General features: G+C 44.3%; 1 protein-coding gene across 3 annotated transcripts in view; it reads left to right on the top strand.

Annotated features, from left to right (window-relative positions):
* Positions 1–18,626, top strand: part of RBMS2 (RNA binding motif single stranded interacting protein 2) — a 71,703-nt gene that overhangs the window by 22,524 nt on the left and 30,553 nt on the right. The gene's annotated exons all lie outside the window — the stretch shown is intronic.

Consider the following 18,626-nt stretch of genomic DNA (forward strand, 5'->3'; position numbering starts at 1 on the left):
ACTTGGCTGTCTACATTGAAAGAAACATCTGGAGTAGGGAATAAGTGTTTTTCCCTGCTAAGATGATAACAATCCAGAGAGAAGCAGCCTCAACCTCCCTGGCTCAAGTGATCCTCGCAGGGCAGCCTCCTGAGTAGCTAGGACTACAGGTGCACACCACTATGTCAGGCTAATTTTTAAACTTTTTCGTAGAGGCAGGGTCTCCCTGTGTTGCCCAGGATGGTCTCAAACTCCTGGGCTCAAGCAATCCTCCCATCTCCGTCTCCCAAAGTGTTAGGATTATAGCCATCAGCCACCATACCTGGCCTCTTTATTTATTTTTTAACCATCCCATATTTCATTTCTTTTTATTATTTTTATTTATTTGTTTGTTTGTTTGTTTGTTTATTGAGATGAAATCTCACTCTGTCACCCAGGATGGAGTGCAATGGTACAATCTTAGCTCACTGCAACCTCCGTCTCCTGGGTTCAAGCAATTCTCCTGTCTCAGCCTCCAAATTTCTTTTTTAAAAAATTTTATATACAGACAGTATCTCACTGTGTTTCTCAAGCTGGTCTCAAACTCCTGGCCTCAATGATTCTCCTGCCTTGGTTTCTCTGTGTTGGTATTACAGGCATGAGCCACCACACCCAGCCCCATACTTCATTTCAAAGTGTCCATGAAGGCCGGGCACAGTGACTCACACCTGTAATCCCAACACTTTGGGAGGCTGAGGCAAGTGGATCACCTGAGGCCAGGAGTTCAAGACCAGCCTGGCCAACATGGTGAAACCTCATCACTACTAAAAAACCAAAAAAGTAGCTGGGCGTGGTGGTGGGTGCCTGTAATTCCAGCTACCTGGGAGGCTGAGGAAGGAGAATCGCTTGAACCCAGGAGGCAGAGGTTGTGGTGAGCCGAGATCATGCCATTACACTTTAGCCTGGGCAACAGAGCAAGACTCTGTCTCAAAAAAAATAAAAAACAAAAAAAAAGAAACTACTGACAGTCACCATTTTTTTTTTTTTTTTTTTTTTGAGACAGTTTTGCTCTGTGGCCCAGGGTAGAGTACAGGCTGGTCTCAAACTTCTGACCTCAAGTATCCACCTGCCTCGGCCTCCCAAAGTGCTGGGATTACAGGTGCATGCCACCACACCTGGCTAATTTTTGTATTTTTAGTAGAGACGGGGTTTCACCATGTTGGCTAGACTGGTCTTGAGCTCCTGACCTTGGGTGATCCGCCCACCTCAGCCTCCCAAAGTGCTGGGATTATAGGCATGAGCCACCATGCCCGGCCATAGGGTCACCTTTTAAAACCAGCTATAGGCCGGGCGTGGAGGCTCATGCCTGTAATCCCAGCACTTTGGGAGGTCAAGGCGGGTGGATCACAAGGTCAAGAGTTCGAGACCAGCCTGACCAACATGGTGAAACCCCATCTCTACTAAAAATACAAAAATTAGCCAGGTGTGGTGTTGAATGCCTGTAATCCTAGCTACTCAAGAGGCTGAGGCAGGAGAATCGCTTGAACCCGGGAGGTGGAGCTTGCAGTGAGCTGAGATCACACTACTGCACTCCAGCCTGGGCAACAGAGCGGGACTTCATCTCAAAAAAAAAAACCCGTCTATGCTGAGCAGTTATGCGGCATGTATTCTCTGCCTCAGGCTCTGTTTTAGAGATGACTTTCTTGTTTTACATTGTTGTTTTTAGTAAGAGGAGTTGCAGGAAATATTTGTTTATTTCTCTTACATGATTTGAGCTTCAATAAAATATATTTATCTTGTGACTGACTTTTCTACCTGGAAATGAAGTAGAGTGATGCCACCTAGGCTGAATTCTGTGCCAGTTCATGGTAACTTCTGTTAACCTAACGTCTCAAGATAGTTTCAGTAGTTGGAATGTCTTCTTCTGTCTACCCATCTTCATCACATTTTGTTGTTGTTGTTGAGACAGGGTCTTGCTCTGTTGCCCAGGCTGTAGTGCAGTAGTGCAATCATGGCTCAATGCATCCTCAGCCTCTCAAGTTCGATGATCTTCCCACCTGAGCCTCCTGAGTAGCTAGGACTACAGGCACATGCCACCATGCCCAGCTAATTTTTAATTTTCTTTTTTTGGTAGAGACGGGATTTTGCCATGTTGCCCAAGCTGGTCTTGAACTCCTGGGCTCAAGCAATCCACCTGCCTCAGACTACCAAAGTGTTGAGATTATAGGCATGAGGCACCACACCTGGCCCTCATCACATTTTTTTTTGACTATATATTTTAATTTCAATAGTTTTGGGGGTACAGGTGGGTTTTGGTTACATGGATAAGTTCTTTAGTGGTGGTTTCTGAGATTTTAGTGCACCTGTCACCTGAGCAGTTTACACTGTACCCAATATGTAGTCTTTTATCCTTCACCCCCTTCCAGCCTTCCCTCCCAGTCCCCAAATTCCATTATATTACTCTTGTGCCTTTGCATCCTCATAGCTTAGCTCTCATTTATAAGTGAGAACATATAATATGCAGTTTTCCATTCCTGAGTTACGTCATTTAGAATAATGGCCTACAGCTCCATCCAAGTTGCTGCAAATGACATTATTTTGTTCCTTATTATGGCTGAGTAGTATTCCATGGTATATATATACCACATTTTCTTTATCCACTTGTTGGTCGATGAGCACTCAGGTTGGTTCCGTATCTTTGCAATTGCAAATTGTGCTGCTATAAACATGCACCTCATCACATTTCTATAACAGCTCTATTGAGATATAATTCACACATCATACAATTTAAAGTTCACACATCATACATTTAAAGTATAAAATTCAGTGGTTCTTAGTATATGCAGTTTTGCATCCACTACCATAGTCAATTTTAGAACATTTTATTATCCCCCAAAAGAAATCCTACCCACTTACCCATCACCATTTAATCCTCCCATTACTTCTCTCCCATTCCCCTAGGTAGTCACTAATTTACTTTCTGTCTCTATAGATTGCCCTATTCTGGACATTTTATATAGATGGAATTATGCAACATGTGGTCCTTTGTTACTGGCTTCTGTCTCTTTGCATAATGTTTTTAGGCTTACTTCACATTGTACCATGTATCAGTACTTTCTTCCCTTTTATGGCTGAATAAGTATTTCATCGTATGAATATATCACATTTTATTTATCCAGTTATCAGTTGATAAACATTTGTCTTGTTTCCACTTTGGGCTATTATGAATAGTGCTTCTGTGAAATTTGTGTACAGGTTTTGTGTAAGCATATGTTTTCTTCTCTTTTTTTTCTTTTCTTTTTTTTTTTTCTTTTTTTTTTTGAGACAGGGTCTCACTCTGTTGCCCAAGCTGGAGTGCAGTGGCAGGATCTTGGCTCACCGCAATCTCTGCCTCCTGGGTTCAGGCAATTCTTGTACCTCAGTCTCCCGAGTAGTTGGGATTACAGGCATGCACCACCACACCCAGCTAATTTTTGTATTTTTAGTAGAGACAGAACTTCACCATGTTGGCCAGGCTGGTCTTTTTTTGTTTGTTTGTTTGTTTGTTTGTTTTTGAGACGGAGTCTCGCTGTGTCTCCCAGGCTGGAGTGCAGTGGCGCGATCTCGGCTCACTGCAAGCTCCGCCCCCTGGGTTCACGCCATTCTCCCGCCTCAGCCTCCCAAGTAGCTGGGACTACAGGCACCCGCTACCAAGCCCGGCTAATTTTTTGTATTTTTAGTAGAGACGGGGTTTCACCGTGTTAGCCAGGATAGTCTCGATCTCCTGACCTCGTAATCCGCCCGCCTCGGCCTCCCAAAGTGCTGGGATTACAGGCTTGAGCCACCGCGCCCGGCCCAGGCTGGTCTTAAACTTCTGGCCTCAAATGATCCAACTGCCTCAGCCTCCCAAAGTGCTGGGATTACAGGCTTGAGCCACCGCACCTGGCCCTGTGTGGGCATGTTTTCAATTCTCTTGGGTGTATACCTAGCAGCGGAGTTGCTGCGGTAACTCTATGCTTTAACCATTTGAGGAACTGCCCAACTGTCCTCCAAAGCAGCTGCATCGTTTTGCAATGCCATAAGTGGTATATGAGGTTTCCAATTTCTTTACACCCTTCAGAACTTGTTATCTGTCTTTTTTATTATAGCCATTCTAGTACGTATGAAGTGATAGCTTGCTGTGATTTTGATTTGCATTTCCTTGATGACTCTCCATTAAAAGTTTATTATTCTGGGCTGGGTGCGGTGGCTCACACCTGTAATCCTAACGCTTTGGGAGGCTGAGGCGGGTGCATCATTTGAGGTCAGGAGTTCAAAACCAGCCTGGCCAACATGGTGAAACCCCGTCTCTACTAAAAATATTTTTAAAATTAGACAGGCATGGTGGTGGGTGCCTGTAATCCCAGCTACTCAGGAGGCTGAGGCAGGAGAATCGCTTGAACCCGGGAGGCAGAGGTTGCAGAGCCAAGATCGCGCCGCTGCACTCCAGCCTGGGCAACGAGAGTGAAACTCCATCAGAAAAAACAAAAACAAAAAAAGTTTATTGTTCTGGCTGAGCATGGTGGCTCATGCCTGTAATCCCAGCACTTTGGGAGGCCAAAGTAGGAGGATTGCTTGAGTCCAGGAGTTTGAAACCAGACTGGGCACATAATGAGTCCCTGTCTCTATTTTTCAAAAGTAATTAATTATTGTTCTGCTTATCCTTTCAAGGCCCAAGTGTCTTTTTTGAGAGACTTCACCCTCAGGAATTAATTGTGTCTTCTTTCATATTCTTATACCATTAGTACAAATATTTTGTTCTGACTTTTCTTTTCTTTTCTTTTCTTTTCTTTTCTTTTCTTTTCTTTTCTTTTCTTTTCTTTTTTTGAGACAGTTTCACTCTTGTTGCCCAGGCTGAAGTGCAATGGCATGACCTCAGCTCACTGCAACCTCTCCCTCCCAAGGTCAAGTGATTCTCCTGCCTCAGCCTCCCAAGTAGCTGGGATTATAGGTGCGAGCCACGGCACCCAGCCCATTCTGCTACTTTTCTAGATTGTAAGCTCTAGTTTGTGAACTTGTTAGTGACTCCTTGTGGATGTGCATTTAAATTTATTATGTACCTCCCTGTGGAGTGTGTTAATAAATAAATATATTATGAAATATTTCACTCATACGCCATTCATCTATGAGTCCCCACAGCATCAAGCAGTGTTTATACATAGTTGGTATTCAAATATTTCCTTGGCTGGATGTGGTGGCTCACACCTGTAATCCCAGAACTTTTGGAGGCCGCTAAGGTGGGCAGATCATATGCAGTCAGGAGTTCAAGACCAGTCTGGCCAACATGGTGAAACCCCATCTCTACTAAAAATATAAAAATTAGCCAGGCATGGTGGCACATGCCTGTAATCCCAGCTCCTTGGGAGGCTGAGGCAGGAGAATTGCCTGAACCCAGGAGGCAGAGGTTGCAGTGAGCTGAGATTGCACCACTGCACTCCAACGTGGGCAACAGAGCGAAACTCTGTCTCAAAAAACAAACAAACCAACAAATATTTGCTGAATGACTGAAATAGTGCAAAGGATCTCATGGGTAATTATTATGGGTTCTGTTACTTCTCAGAGAAAGTGAACTTTCTCTTATTAGGTGATACAATGACTTGGAACCCAGGAAATAATGTATTTTAGGCAAACGTTCAGATATGTTATATGTCCTGGAGACCACTGGCTCCAGTAATATGTCTTGTGGATCATCCACATTCCAGTTGCATTAGGAATTTTGACGTTAGGCCGCTGGATTGTGTATCTGTGAGACTTTTTAGGGATTTATTAACATGATACTCAATTAGAAAACCCTGTGTTTATTTCAGTCATTTTAACAAATATCTGTGCCTATTATGTACCAGGAACTTAGCTAGGTATCAGATGTGGGGTCGGGTTTTCTCCTGCTCTGGCAGTTCATAGTTAAGGGCCCAGGGTGAGGATGACTTTGATGGCAAATGAATGGATACAGGATTCATAAACTTTATGAAACTAGACTAAATGAGCACTTGATCGGAGAGCTTAATTTTCAGAAATACAACTTCTTTATTTGTTTTGTTTTCTGAGACAAAGTCTCACTCTGTCACCCAGGCTGGAATGATCTCGGCTCATTGCAACCTCTGATACCCAGGTTCAAGTGATTCTCGTGCCTCAGCCTCCCCAGTAGCTGGGATCACAGGTGCACACCACCACGTCTAATTTTTTTATTTTTAGTAGAGACAGGGTTTCAGCATGTTGACCAGGCTGGTCTTGAACTCCTGGCCTTAAGCAATCTACCTGCCTCTGCCTCCCAAAGTGCTCAGATTACAGGCTCGAGCCACTGGGCCGGGCCAGAAATGCAGCTTCTTTAAAGACAATGTTTTACTTATACTAGATTATAATTACAAGTAGCTCATCTGATTGGATCATTCTCTTAAAAGATCTGATGAAAACCTAGTGATTGGGAAGTAGGCATTGTGCCACCCTATCATTATAATCTCTTGAAAGAGAGCAAACAGAAGGATACTCTCTTTTCTCCTTGTTTCATGCGACTCAGTAAGACAGGAAACATGAAGTTTCTGCTATAGGAACAGGGGAATTTGATTTTTCTTTTTCTGGGTGAAAGATGAAGGAGTTATATATTTTTATGTCTACGTCCCACCAGCCTTTCCCCCAGATTAGTGAATGTTCTGGGGAAGGGAAGGATAGGACTGTATTATCACTCACACTAGTTTGAAATGGTTCTCAGGGGCCATCAGTCTTATGTCAAGCCCTATGCTAGAAAATGAAGAGCCAGGCAGGGCGCGGTGGCTAACACCTATAATCCCACCACTTTGAGAGGCTGAGGCGGGCAGATCCACCTGAGGTCAGGAGTTCGAGACCGGCCTGACCATCATGGAGAAACCCCATCTCTACTAAAAATACAAAATTAGCCAGGCGTGGTGGTGCAAGCCTGTAATCCCAGTTACTCAGGAGGCTGAGGCAGGAGACTCACTTGAACCCAGGAGGCAGAGGTTGCAGTGAGCCAAGATCATGCCATTGCACTTCAGTCTGGGCAGCAAGAACGAAACTCCGTCTCAAAAAAAAAAAGGAAAAAAAAGAAAATGAAGAGCCAGATTTTTTCCTTAATCCTCCTGTACTATGGTGGATTTCATAAACTGCAGCAGATTCTAAATCTTAAATCTCATTTGCTATTTATTGATATCTTAAATGTCATTTTCATGTGAGAATCAATGTCAGGGTTATTAGAGGACCTGAATTGGCTGAATTGTCAATTCTCCAGGTTTCTCTTAAGAAAGGGATAGACTAGACCAGGCGCAGTGCCTCATATCTATAATGCCAGCCATTTTGGAGGCTGAGGTGGGCAGATTGCTTGAGCTCAGGAGTTTGAGACCAGCCTGAGCAACATGGTGAAACCCTGTCTCTACAAAAAATACAAAAATTAGCCAGGTGTAATTGTGTGTGCCTGTAGTCCCAGCTACTCAGGAGGCTGAGGTGGGAGGATCACTTGAGCCCAGGAGGTTGAGGCTACAATGAACTGTGATTGTGCCACTACATTCCAGCCTGCCTAGGTGACAGGTTGAGACCCTTTCTCAAAAAAAAAAAAAAAAAGGCCAGGCACGGTGGCTTACGCCTGTAATTCCAGCGTTTTGGGAGACCGAAGTAGGTGGATCACATGCGATCAGGAGTTTGACAGCACCCTGGCCAACATGGTGAAACCCTGTCTCTACTAAAAATACAAAAATTAGCTGAGTGTGGTGGCACACATCTGTAATCCCAGCTACTTAGGAGGCTGAGGTAGGAGAATCGCTTGAACCTGGGAGGCGGAGGTTGCGGTGAGCCGAGATCGCACCATTGCACTCCAGCCTGGGTGACAGAGCAAGACTCCGTATCAGAAAAAAAAAGGAAGGGAAGAGAAAGGCCGAGGCAGGAGGATCACTTGAGGCCAGGAGTTCAAGACCAGCTTAAGCAACATAGCAAAAAATTTAGAAATTAGCCAGGTATGGTGGCGTGCACCTGTATTCCTAGCTACTTGGGACACTGAAGCAGGAGGATCACTTGAGCCCAGGAGTTTGAGGCTGCAGTGAGCTATGATTGCGCATCACTGCACTGTAGCCTGGGTGACAGAGCAAGACCCTGTCTCAAAAAAAAAAAAAAAAAAAGAAAAGAAAAAGGGATAGATCTCTGCTCTAACCCATCAGTTTGCTTCACTCCTTTGAATGGCATGCAGTTTTATTTGGCTCCTAGAAAAAGAAATGCAGGTTTTTACTCATAACCTTGGTTTATGCTCATGAGGTGAAACGGCGGAAGTCATTTGAATTAGTGGCATTTAGAAGAGGACTCATAATTGTACTATGCCCCTCATGATTTCAAGATTTAAGTAGAGCCATCACATGTGACTTAAAATCTTAGATGTCTGGGATGATATTAGATTTGCTTTTAGAAGTAAGGAATGGTAGCATAACATCATGTAGCAAAGAAATATGTAAAGATATCCAGTAAAAGAGTATTCTAGGTATGAGTCTTCGTATGTAGTACACTGGAGGTGAATGGGCAACATTAATGGGTTTATATAGAGAGAAATGACATGATCACATATACTTTAGAAGGCTAATGCTAGCTGCATTACTGAGGGTGGTTTGGAGGTGTAGGAGAACAGAGGCAGTCAGACAAGTTAAGAGATATTAGAAATAAGGGAATTCAGGAAAAGGTGCAGAAATTAATTTTAGACTTGCAGAATTTGAGATTACCTGCTTAATGAATATATGTTGAATGCTTTCAGAATAAACACGGGTTAATTCATTCAATTAGTAAACATTTGAGTACTTGAGGCCAGGCATGGTGGCTCATGCCTGTAATCCCAGCATTTTGGGAAGCCGAGGTGGGCAGATCACCTGAGGTCAGGAGTTCAAGACCAGCCTGGCCAACATGGCAAAACCCAGTCTCTACTAAAAATACAAAATTTACAGGCATGGTGGCATGTGCCTGTAGTCCCAGGTACTTGGGAGGCTGAGGCAGGAGAACCGCTTGAACCCGGGAGGTAGAGGTTGCAGTGAGTCGAGATCGTGCCACTGCACGAAAAGCCTGGTAGTGTGATGACGAGTCTTGAAGTTTGATTTATTAACTGAAAGCTAATGTATTGCCTTAGAACCATAGGCATGTAAAGTAGATAATGTTTTTAAAAAGTTCTAGTATTTCACTGATTTTTTGGTGTGAAATGCAGGAATTTCAGTTTTATTCCCTGGAGGTGGGAAGTAGTCTCAAGGCTGGGGCTTTGTTGACTTCAGATCTGCCAGTGAAACCTAGACAGGTACCCACGTGGTTACCAAGACAGAAAAGGAAACTTTGATTGATCATTCAAATTCAAAGCAGAATGCTAGGGAACAGCAGATTTAAGGTTAGTTGGATGACTGGAATCTAGCATATAAAGATGTGTGAAGACACCCATGTGGAAAGGACATTTCTATTTCCCAGAAGCATCACTCCCTTCTCAGAGTGAGCAACCACACATAAAAGCAGAAGGAAAGCAAGAGAGGTAGGATAATTGAGACAGTAGACATAAAATCCTTAGCACAGGCCGGGTGTAGTGACTGACACCTGTAATCCAAATACTTTGGGAGGCAGAGTCAGGAGGATCCCTCAAGCCCAGGAGTATGAAACCAGCCTTGGCAACATAGCGTGTCTCTACAAAATTAAAAAATGTAATGACAAGCGCCTGTAGTCCCAGCTACTCGGGAGGCTAAGGTGGGAGGATTGCTTAAGCCTGGGAGGTCAAGGCTGCAGTGAGTCACGATCATGCCACTGCACTGCAGCTTGGGTGACAGTGCAAGACCCTGTCTCAAAAAATAAATAAAATACTTAGCACCATATACAAGTGCCAAATACCAGTAATAGTTATTCTTTTAAAATTAAGAGTCTTTCGCCGGGCACGGTGGCTCACGCCTATAATCCCAGCACTTTGGGAGGCCGAGGTGGGCGGATCACGAGGTCAGGAGATCAAGACCATCCTGGCTAACACGGTGAAACCCCGTCTCTACTAAAAATACAAAAAATTAGCCGGGCGTGGTGGTGGGCACCTGTAGTCCCAGCTACTTGGAAGGCTAAGGCAGGAGAATGGCGTGAACCCGGGAGGCAGAGCTTGCAGTGAGCCGAGATCATGCCACTTTACTCCAGCCTGGGCGACAGAGCGAGACTCTGTCAAAAAAAAAAAAAAAAAAAAATTAAGAGTCTTTTTTTTTTTTTTTTAAGACAGAGTCTCGCTTTATCCCCCAGGCTGGAGTGCAGTGGTGCAATCTCGGCTCACTGCAACCTCATCCTCCTGGGTTCAAGCCATATTCCTGTGTCAGCCTCCTGAGTAACTGAGATTACAGGTGCCTGGCTAATTTTTGTATTTTTAGCAGCAACGGGGTTTCACTATGTTGGCCAAGCTGGTTTCCAACTCCTGACCTCATGTGATCTGCCTGCCTCGGCCTCCCAAAGTGCTGGGATTACAGGCGTGAGCCACTGCATCCTGCCAGGAGTCTTTTTTTTTTTTTTTTTTTGAGACAGAGTATCACTCTATGAAGCCATCCTCCCACCTCAGTCTCTTGAGTAGCTGGGACTGCAGCCATGCACCATCATGCCTGGCTAATTTTTGTATTTGTGTGTGTGTGTGTGTGTGTGTGTGTGTGTGTGTGTGTGTGACAAAGATCATTCTGCCGCCTAGGCTGGAGTGCAGTGGTGTGACCTCTACTCGCTACAACCTCCGCCTCCTGGGTTTAAGCAATTCTCTTGCCTCAGCTTCCCCAGTAGCTAGGATTATAGGCATACACCACCAAGTTCGGCTAGTTTTTGTACTTTTAGTAGAGATGGGGTTTCACCATGTTAGCTAGGCTGGTCTCAAACTCTTGACCTCAGGTGATCTGCCCACCATGGCTTCCCAAAGTGCTAGGATTACAAGTGAGCCACTGCACCCAGCCTAATTTTTGTATTTCTTTTAGTAGAGGTGAGGTTTTACCATGTTGCCCAGGCTGGTCTCAAACTCCTGGGCTCAAGTGATCCATCCACTTCGGCCTCCCAAAGTGCTGAGATTAAAAGTTTGAGCCACTGCATCTGACTAAGAGTCTCTAAAAATTGAGTCTTTTTTAAAAAAAGAATTCTTGTAATTTAATTATTATTATTATTTTTTGAGACGGAATCTCGCTCTATCACCCAGGCTGGAGTATAGTGACACAATCTCAGTTCACTGCAACCTCCACTTCCTGGGTTCAAGCGATTCTCCTGCCCCAGCCTCCTGAGTAGCTGGGACTATAGGTGCATGCCACTATGCCTGGCTAATGTTTGTATTTTTAGTAGAGACAGGGTTTCAGCATGTTGGCCAGGCTGGTCTTGAATTCCTGTCCTCAAGTGGTCCACCCACCTTGACCTCCCAAAATGCTGGGATTACACGCGTGAGCCACCGCACCGGGCCAAATGTTTCTAAAATTAGAATGAAGGGCAAAATTCTCCTTCCTTTGCAGGTATAGATAATTCACCCATATTGAACTGTCATCTGTCTGCAGAGGCTTGATATTTCCCCTATCAGCTGTCAAGGATGCAGGAGAACTTGAGATGCCTTTGTGGAAAGCACATTTAAAGATTTAGAGCTTTCTCTTCACAATAGCAAAGACATGGAATCAACCCAAATGCCCATCAATGATAGGCTGGATAAAGAAAATCTGGTACATATATACCATGGAATATACTGTGTGGCCATAAAGAGGAACAAGATTATGTCCTTTGCATGGACATGGATGGAGCTGGAAGCCATTATCCCTAGCTAACTAATACAGGAACAGAAAACCAAATACTGCATGTTCTTGCTTATAAATGGGAGCTGAACAATGAGAACACATGGACATAGGGAGGGGAACAACACACAGGGGCCTGTTGTGTGGACAGGCGGGGGAAGAGCATCAAGATAAATAGCTAATGCATGTGGGGCTTAGTACCTAGGTGATGGGTTGATAGGTGCAGCAAACCACCATGGCACCTGTTTCTCTACATAGCAAACCTGCACATGTATGCCGGAACTTAAAATAAAATGTTTTAAATAAATAAAATAGTAATATAAACATTGGTAATAGTGGTACTAAACAGCTTAGTTTTTTCATGTAATAGTATATTTTTAGTATCCTTCCAGGAAAAGACGCATGGATGTGCCATATCATTTTTAATGGCTTACATGATACTCTTTTTATGTATGCACTATAATTTATGTAACCAGTCTTCTTACTGATGAGTATATGCTTTTTCAGTATTTTACTATTATAAATGAATGATGTAATGAATATCCTTGTACATATATATTTGTGCACATATATAAGCATCCCTACAAGTGGAATTTCTGAATAAAAGGATATATACACTTAAAAAGAAAAGATTTAGGGCTTTGAGGCGGGCAGCCAAGTACCTGGATACCTACTCAGTGAGCTGGCCCTGAATATCTTGAGGACTACCTCTCTCTGACTCAGAAAGTTACTTTTGTTTAAATTATATAGCAATTCCTTCTGTTTTGTGTTTCTTTTTTTTTTTTTTTTTTTTTTTTGACACGGAGTCTTGTTCTGTCGCCCAGGCTGGAGTGAAGTGGCAGGATCTCAGCTCACTGCAAGCTCTGCCTCCTGGGTTCACGCCATTCTCCTGCCTCAGCCTCCTGAGTAGCTGGGACTACAGGCGCCCACCACCTCACCCGGCTAGTTTTTTGTATTTTTTAGTAGAGACGGGGTTTCACCGTGTTAGCCAGGATGGTCTCGATCTCCTGACCTCGTGATCCACCCGTCTCGGCCTCCCAAAGTGCTGGGATTACAGGCTTGAGCCACCGCGCCCGGCCTGTTTTGTTTTTCTTTAATTGTCTAGGACTGAGACTGAGATCTTTAAGGCATAATATTAAGAAGACCTTGGTACAAAATTAGCTGGGTGTGGTGGCGCATGCCTGTAATCCCAGCTACTCGAGAGGCTGAGGCAGGAGAATCACTTGAACCCAGGAGGCGGAGGTTGCGGTGAGCCAATATTGCGCCATTGTACTACAGCCTGGGCAACAAGGCCAAAACTCCGTCTCAAAAAAAAAAAAGAAGACGACGACCTTGATCAGGTATGGTGGCTCATACCTGTAATCTAAGCACTTCGGGAGGCTGAAGTGGGAGGATTGTTTGAGGCCAGGAGTTCAAGATCCACCTGGGCAACATCACAAGACTCCACCTCTACGAATTTTTATTTTATTTTATTTTATTTTGAGACCAGGTCTCACTCTGTCACCCAAGCTGGAATGCAGTGACACGATCTCAGCTCACTGCAACCTCCACCTCCTGGGCTCCAGTGATCCTCCCACCTCAGCCTCCTGAGTAGCTGGGATTACAGGCGCCCACCACCATGCCCAGCTAATTTTTGTATTTTCAGTAGAGATGGGGGTCTCACCATGTTGCCAGGCTGGTCTCAACCTCCTGGCCTCAAACAAGCCTCTCACTCAGTCTCCCAAAATGCTGGGACTATAGGCATGAGCCACCACACCCAGCCAAAAATGTTTTTTAAAATTAGCCATGTGTTGTGGTGTGTGCCTGTAGTCCTAGCTACTCGGGAGGCTGAGGCAGAAGGATCACTTGAGCCCAGGAGTTTGAGGTAACAGCGAGCATAATCATGCCACAGCACTCCAGCCTGGAAGACAGAGCTAGACTCTGTGTCTTAAAAAAAAAAAAAAGAGGACGAGAGAGAGGGAGTGAGAAATACCTCAATTCCCTATAAATTGGTGATGTGGTATTTAAAGAATAGACAGGGTAGTCACAGTGGCTCACTCAGACCTGTAATCTCAGCATTTTGGGAGGCCAAGGCTGGAAGACTGCTTACGCCCAGGAGTTCAAGACCAGCCTGGGCAACATAGCGAGACCTGAAAAATAATAAATAAAGGATAGAGAATTATGCTGTAAGATACCCTATAAAAAATCTGGGGATCATAGGATCTAAAGTATTTAATGTAAAAGTATGTCACTGTAATCTCCTCTTATATTAAACATTACTTTGTCTTTTAGCTTTTTATTTTTATTTTTTTATTTTATTTTATTTTATTTATTTATTTTTTTGACACGGAGTCTCGCTCTGTCACCCAGGCTGGAGTGCAGTGGCCAGATGTTGGTTCACTACAAGCTCCACCTCCCGGGTTCACACCATTCTCCTGCCTCAGCCTCCCGAGTAGCTGGACTACAGGCGCCCGCCACCTCGCCCTGCTAGTTTTTTGTATTTTTAGTAGAGACGGGGTTTCACCGTGTTAGCCAGGATGGTCTCGGTCTCCTGACCTCGTGATCCGCCCGTCTCGGCCTCCCAAAGTGCTGGGATTACAGGCTTGAGCCACCGCACCCAGCTTTTTATTTTTTATTTTTTGAGACAGAGTCTCACTCTGTCGCCCAGGCTGAAGTGCCGTGGCATGATCTTGACTCACTGCATCCTCTGCCTCCTGAGTTCAAGCGATTCTCCTGCCTCAGCCTCTGGAGTAGCTGGGATTACAAGCATGCGCCACCACACCCAGCTAATTTTTGTATTTTTAGTAGAGACAGGGTTTCACAATGTTGGCCCGGATGGTCTTGAGCTCCTGACCTCAGGTGATCCACCCATCTCAGCCTCCCAAAGTGCTGGGATTATGAGTGTGAGCCACCTCACCTGGCCTGTCTTTTAGCTTTTAAGCAGCTGCTGAGAACTAATACTAACCACATTCCGAACTATATTTAAGGCCAAAATAACATGAAAGAAGTATAGAGGTAAAACTGCCCCCTTGGTAGTTCCCTTTATCAATGATTGAACAGAGCTGAGAAGGCAGCTCATTCATGATGATGATATTAGCTGATAATATTAACTGATGATATTATTTATTCATCAACAAATATTTAATGTCTGCCATGTGCTAGTCACTATGGATTCAAAGATAGGCAACTCAGACAATTTTCTGCTTTACGGAGCTTACAGTCAGCAAAACCACTGTGGGACTGGTCCCTCTGATCAGGAGGGAAATTCTTTAGGCCTTTTGCTCTATAGGAAGCCATTGCCTACCCTAGCCTTCATCTTTCTACCAATTTGGATATAAATGCATTTATGATGCTCTTCTGTTGAAGAATTAGAACTTCCTCAGCTGAGAAACTTTAAAAGGGAATCCATTATAGGGCTCTGGAGAAACCATAGCTTCTTTTTATTCTTCTCTTCTCCAGTAAGAATATGTCAGTGCCCTGGGTGCTCATACGTATTACCCCTTTCTCTCTCACATATTATAGGTAAACATATTATTAGTTTACAGGGTCTTTGTCTCCAAATTGTTTTAGGAAGCCAGATAAGCTTTACTTAGGGGCTTTGTTAGCCATTTCTCCCCCCTTGTATTCTCTTACCCTTAAAAGTGAATATTTTTCTACCATTTTTCTTTGTTGTCAAACCTATGCAGCAATTTCAGAAGGTACGTGAGAATAGCAAGAGATAAAAGTTGTTTTATAGTAGGCAATGGCTTACTACAGAGCAAAAAGCCTAAAGAATTTACCTCCTGATCAGAGGGGCCAGTCCCACAGTGTTTTTGCTGACTGTAAGCTCCATAAAGGCAGAAAAGTTGTTTTTTTCTGAGCTATATCTTCTTTTCTAAGAATTTTTTCAGGCCTTGTAGTAAGTTTATTATTGACTAAGTCATATTTTTAAACTATAGCTAAGACCTTAGTATTAAAACCAAGATGGTAACCATGGTAGCAAACCAATAGCCTCTTTTTTTTTCTTTCTTTCTTTCTTTTTTTTTTTTTGAGAGGGAGTTTCACTCTTGTTGCCCAGGCTGGAGTGCAATAGGCGATCTCAGCTCACTGCAACCTCCACTTCCTGAGTAACTGGGATTAAAGGCATGCACCACCACGCCCAGCTAATTTTGTATTTCTAGTGGAGGCAGGGTTTCTCTGTGTTGGTCAGGCTGGTCTCGAACTCTCGATCTCAGGTGGATCCACCTGCCTCAGCCTCCCAAAGTGCTGGGATTACAGGCGTGAGCCACCTTGCCTGGGTTTTACTTTCTTTCTTTTTTTTTTTTTTTTTTTGAGACAGACTCTCACTCTGTCGTCCAGGCTAGAGTGCAGTGGCGCGAGCTCGTCTCACTGCAAGCTCTCCTCCTCCCGGGTTCACGCCATTCTCCTGCCTCAGCCTCCCTAGAAGCTGGGACCACAAGCACGCACCACCATGCCCAGCTAATTTCTATATTTTTAGTAGAGACGGAGTTTTGCCATGTTGGCCAAGATGGTCCCGGTCTCTTGAGCTTGTGATCCACTAGCCGCGGCCTCCCAAAGTGCTGACATTACAGGCGTGAGCTACCACGCCCAGCCTTTTTTTTTTTTTTTGAGACAGAGTTTTGTTCTGTCACCCAAGCTGGAGTGCAATGGTGCAATCTTGGCTCACTGCAACCTTTGCCTCCCGGGTTCAAGCGATTCTTCTGCCTCAGCCTCCCATATAGGCAGGATTACAGGCATGCGCCACCAAGCCCGGCTAATTTTTGTATTTTTAGTAGAGACGGGGTTTTGCCATATTGGCCAGGCTGGTCTTGAACTCCTGACCTCAAGTGAACCATCTGCCTCAGCCTCCCAAAGTGCTGGGATTACAGGCATGAGCCACTGCACCCTGCCTCAGCTAATTTTTGTATTTTTTGTAGAGATGGGGTCTTGCTATATTGCTCAGGCTGGTCTCAAACTCATGGGTTCAAGCAGTTCTCTCACCTCAGCCTCCCAAAGTGCTGGGATTACAGATGTGAGCCACTGTGCCTGGACCAGTGTATTATTATTATTGCAGAACTAGTAATTAAATGGAAATTTCTTTTTTTTTTTTTTTTTTTTGAGACGGAGTCTCACTCTGTCACCCAAGCTGGAGTGCAGTGGCCGGATCTCAGCTCACTGCAAGCTCTGCCTCCTGGGTTTACACCATTCTCCTGCCTCAGCCTCCCAAGTAGCTGGGACTACAGGCGCCCACCACCTCACCCGGCTAGTTTTTTTTGTATTTTTTTAGTAGAGATGAGGTTTCACCGGGTTAGCCAGGATGGTCTCGATCTCCTGACCTCGTGATCCGCCCGTCTCGGCCTCCCAAAGTGCTGGGATTACAGGCTTGAGCCACCGCGCCCGGCCTTAAATGGAAATTTCAAAGTGATTCTTTTTTAAATTTATTTAACTTTTATTTTAAGTTCATGGGTACATGTGCAGGTTTGTTATATAGGTAATCTTGTGTTATGGGGTTTTGTTTTACAAATTATTTTGTCACCCAGTTATTAAGCCTAGTAACCTATTAGTTATTTGTCCTGTTCCTCTCCCTCCTCTCACCCTCCGCCCTCGGACAGACCCCAGTGTGTATTGTTCCCCTTAATGTAAATATGTGTTCTCATCATTTAGTTCCCACTTATAAGTGAGAACATGCAGTATTTGGTTTTCTGTTCCTGCGTGAGTTTGCTAAGGATAATGGCCTCCAGCTCCAACCACGTTCCTGCAAAGGACAGCATCTCATTCCTTTTTATGGCTGCATAGTATTACATGTGTATATGTATAACCTTTTCTTTATTCAGTCTACCATTGATGGGCATTTTGGTTGATTTCATGTCTTTGCTATTGTGAATAGTGCTGCAGCGAACATACACATGCTTGTGTCTTTATGATAGAATGATTTCTATTCCTTTGGGTATATACTCAGCAATGGGATTGCTGGGCTAAATTATATTTCAGTTTTTAGGTCTTTGAGGAATCACTACATTGTGTTCCACAATGATTGAACTAATTCGCACTCCCACCAACAGTGTATAAGTGTTCCCTTTTTTCCATAACCTCATAACCTCACCAGCATCTGTTAGTTTTTTAATGCTAGCCATTCTGACTGTTGTGAGACAGTATCCCACTGTGGTTTTGAGTTGCATTTTTTTTGGAGGGCGGGGGAACGGAGTCTTGCCCTGTCACCCAGGCTGGAGTGCAGTGGCGTGATCTCGGCTCACTGCAACCTCTGCCTCCCAGGTTCAAGGGATTCTCCTGCCTCAGCCTCCTGAGTAGCTGGGATTACAGGTGAGTGCCACTACACCTGGCTAATTTTTTTTTTTTTTTTTTTTTTTGCATTTTTAGTAGAGACAGCGTTTCACCACATTGGTCAGCTGGTCTCGAAGTCCTGACCTCGTGATCCACGTGCCTTGGCCTCCCAAAGTGCTGGGATTACAGGCGTGAACCACCGTGCCCGGTCTGCATTTCTTTCTTTTTTTTTCAAACGCTGTGTTGCCCAGGCTGGAGTGCAGTGGCGCAATCTCAGCTCACTGCAAATTCCACCTCCCGGGTTCACGCCATTCTCCTGCCTCAGCCTCCTGAGTAGCTGGGACTACAGGCGTCCACCACCATGCCTGGCTAATTTTTTTGTATTTTTAGTAGAGATGGGCTTTCACCATGTTAGCCAGGATGGTCTTGATCTCCTGACTTTGTGATCCACCCGCCTTGGCCTCCCAAAGTGCTGAGATTACAGGTGTGAGCCACCACGCCCAGCCTACAGAGTGTTATCTGGGAAATCCTAATGTAAGTGCTGGCAAAAAGAGGGAGAAAGGAATAGGAAATATAAAGGATGTATTAAAAGCTACAACAGGATTTTAAGTCTTTGGGCTATCTCAGAATGTGGTATTGGATTTCTTCTTCTCTGCTAAAATATGGAGCTAAGGAACAAACTAT

Source organism: Theropithecus gelada, chromosome 11 (genome assembly GCF_003255815.1).
Source record: "Theropithecus gelada isolate Dixy chromosome 11, Tgel_1.0, whole genome shotgun sequence".
In the NCBI taxonomy this organism is placed as follows: domain Eukaryota; kingdom Metazoa; phylum Chordata; class Mammalia; order Primates; family Cercopithecidae; genus Theropithecus; species Theropithecus gelada.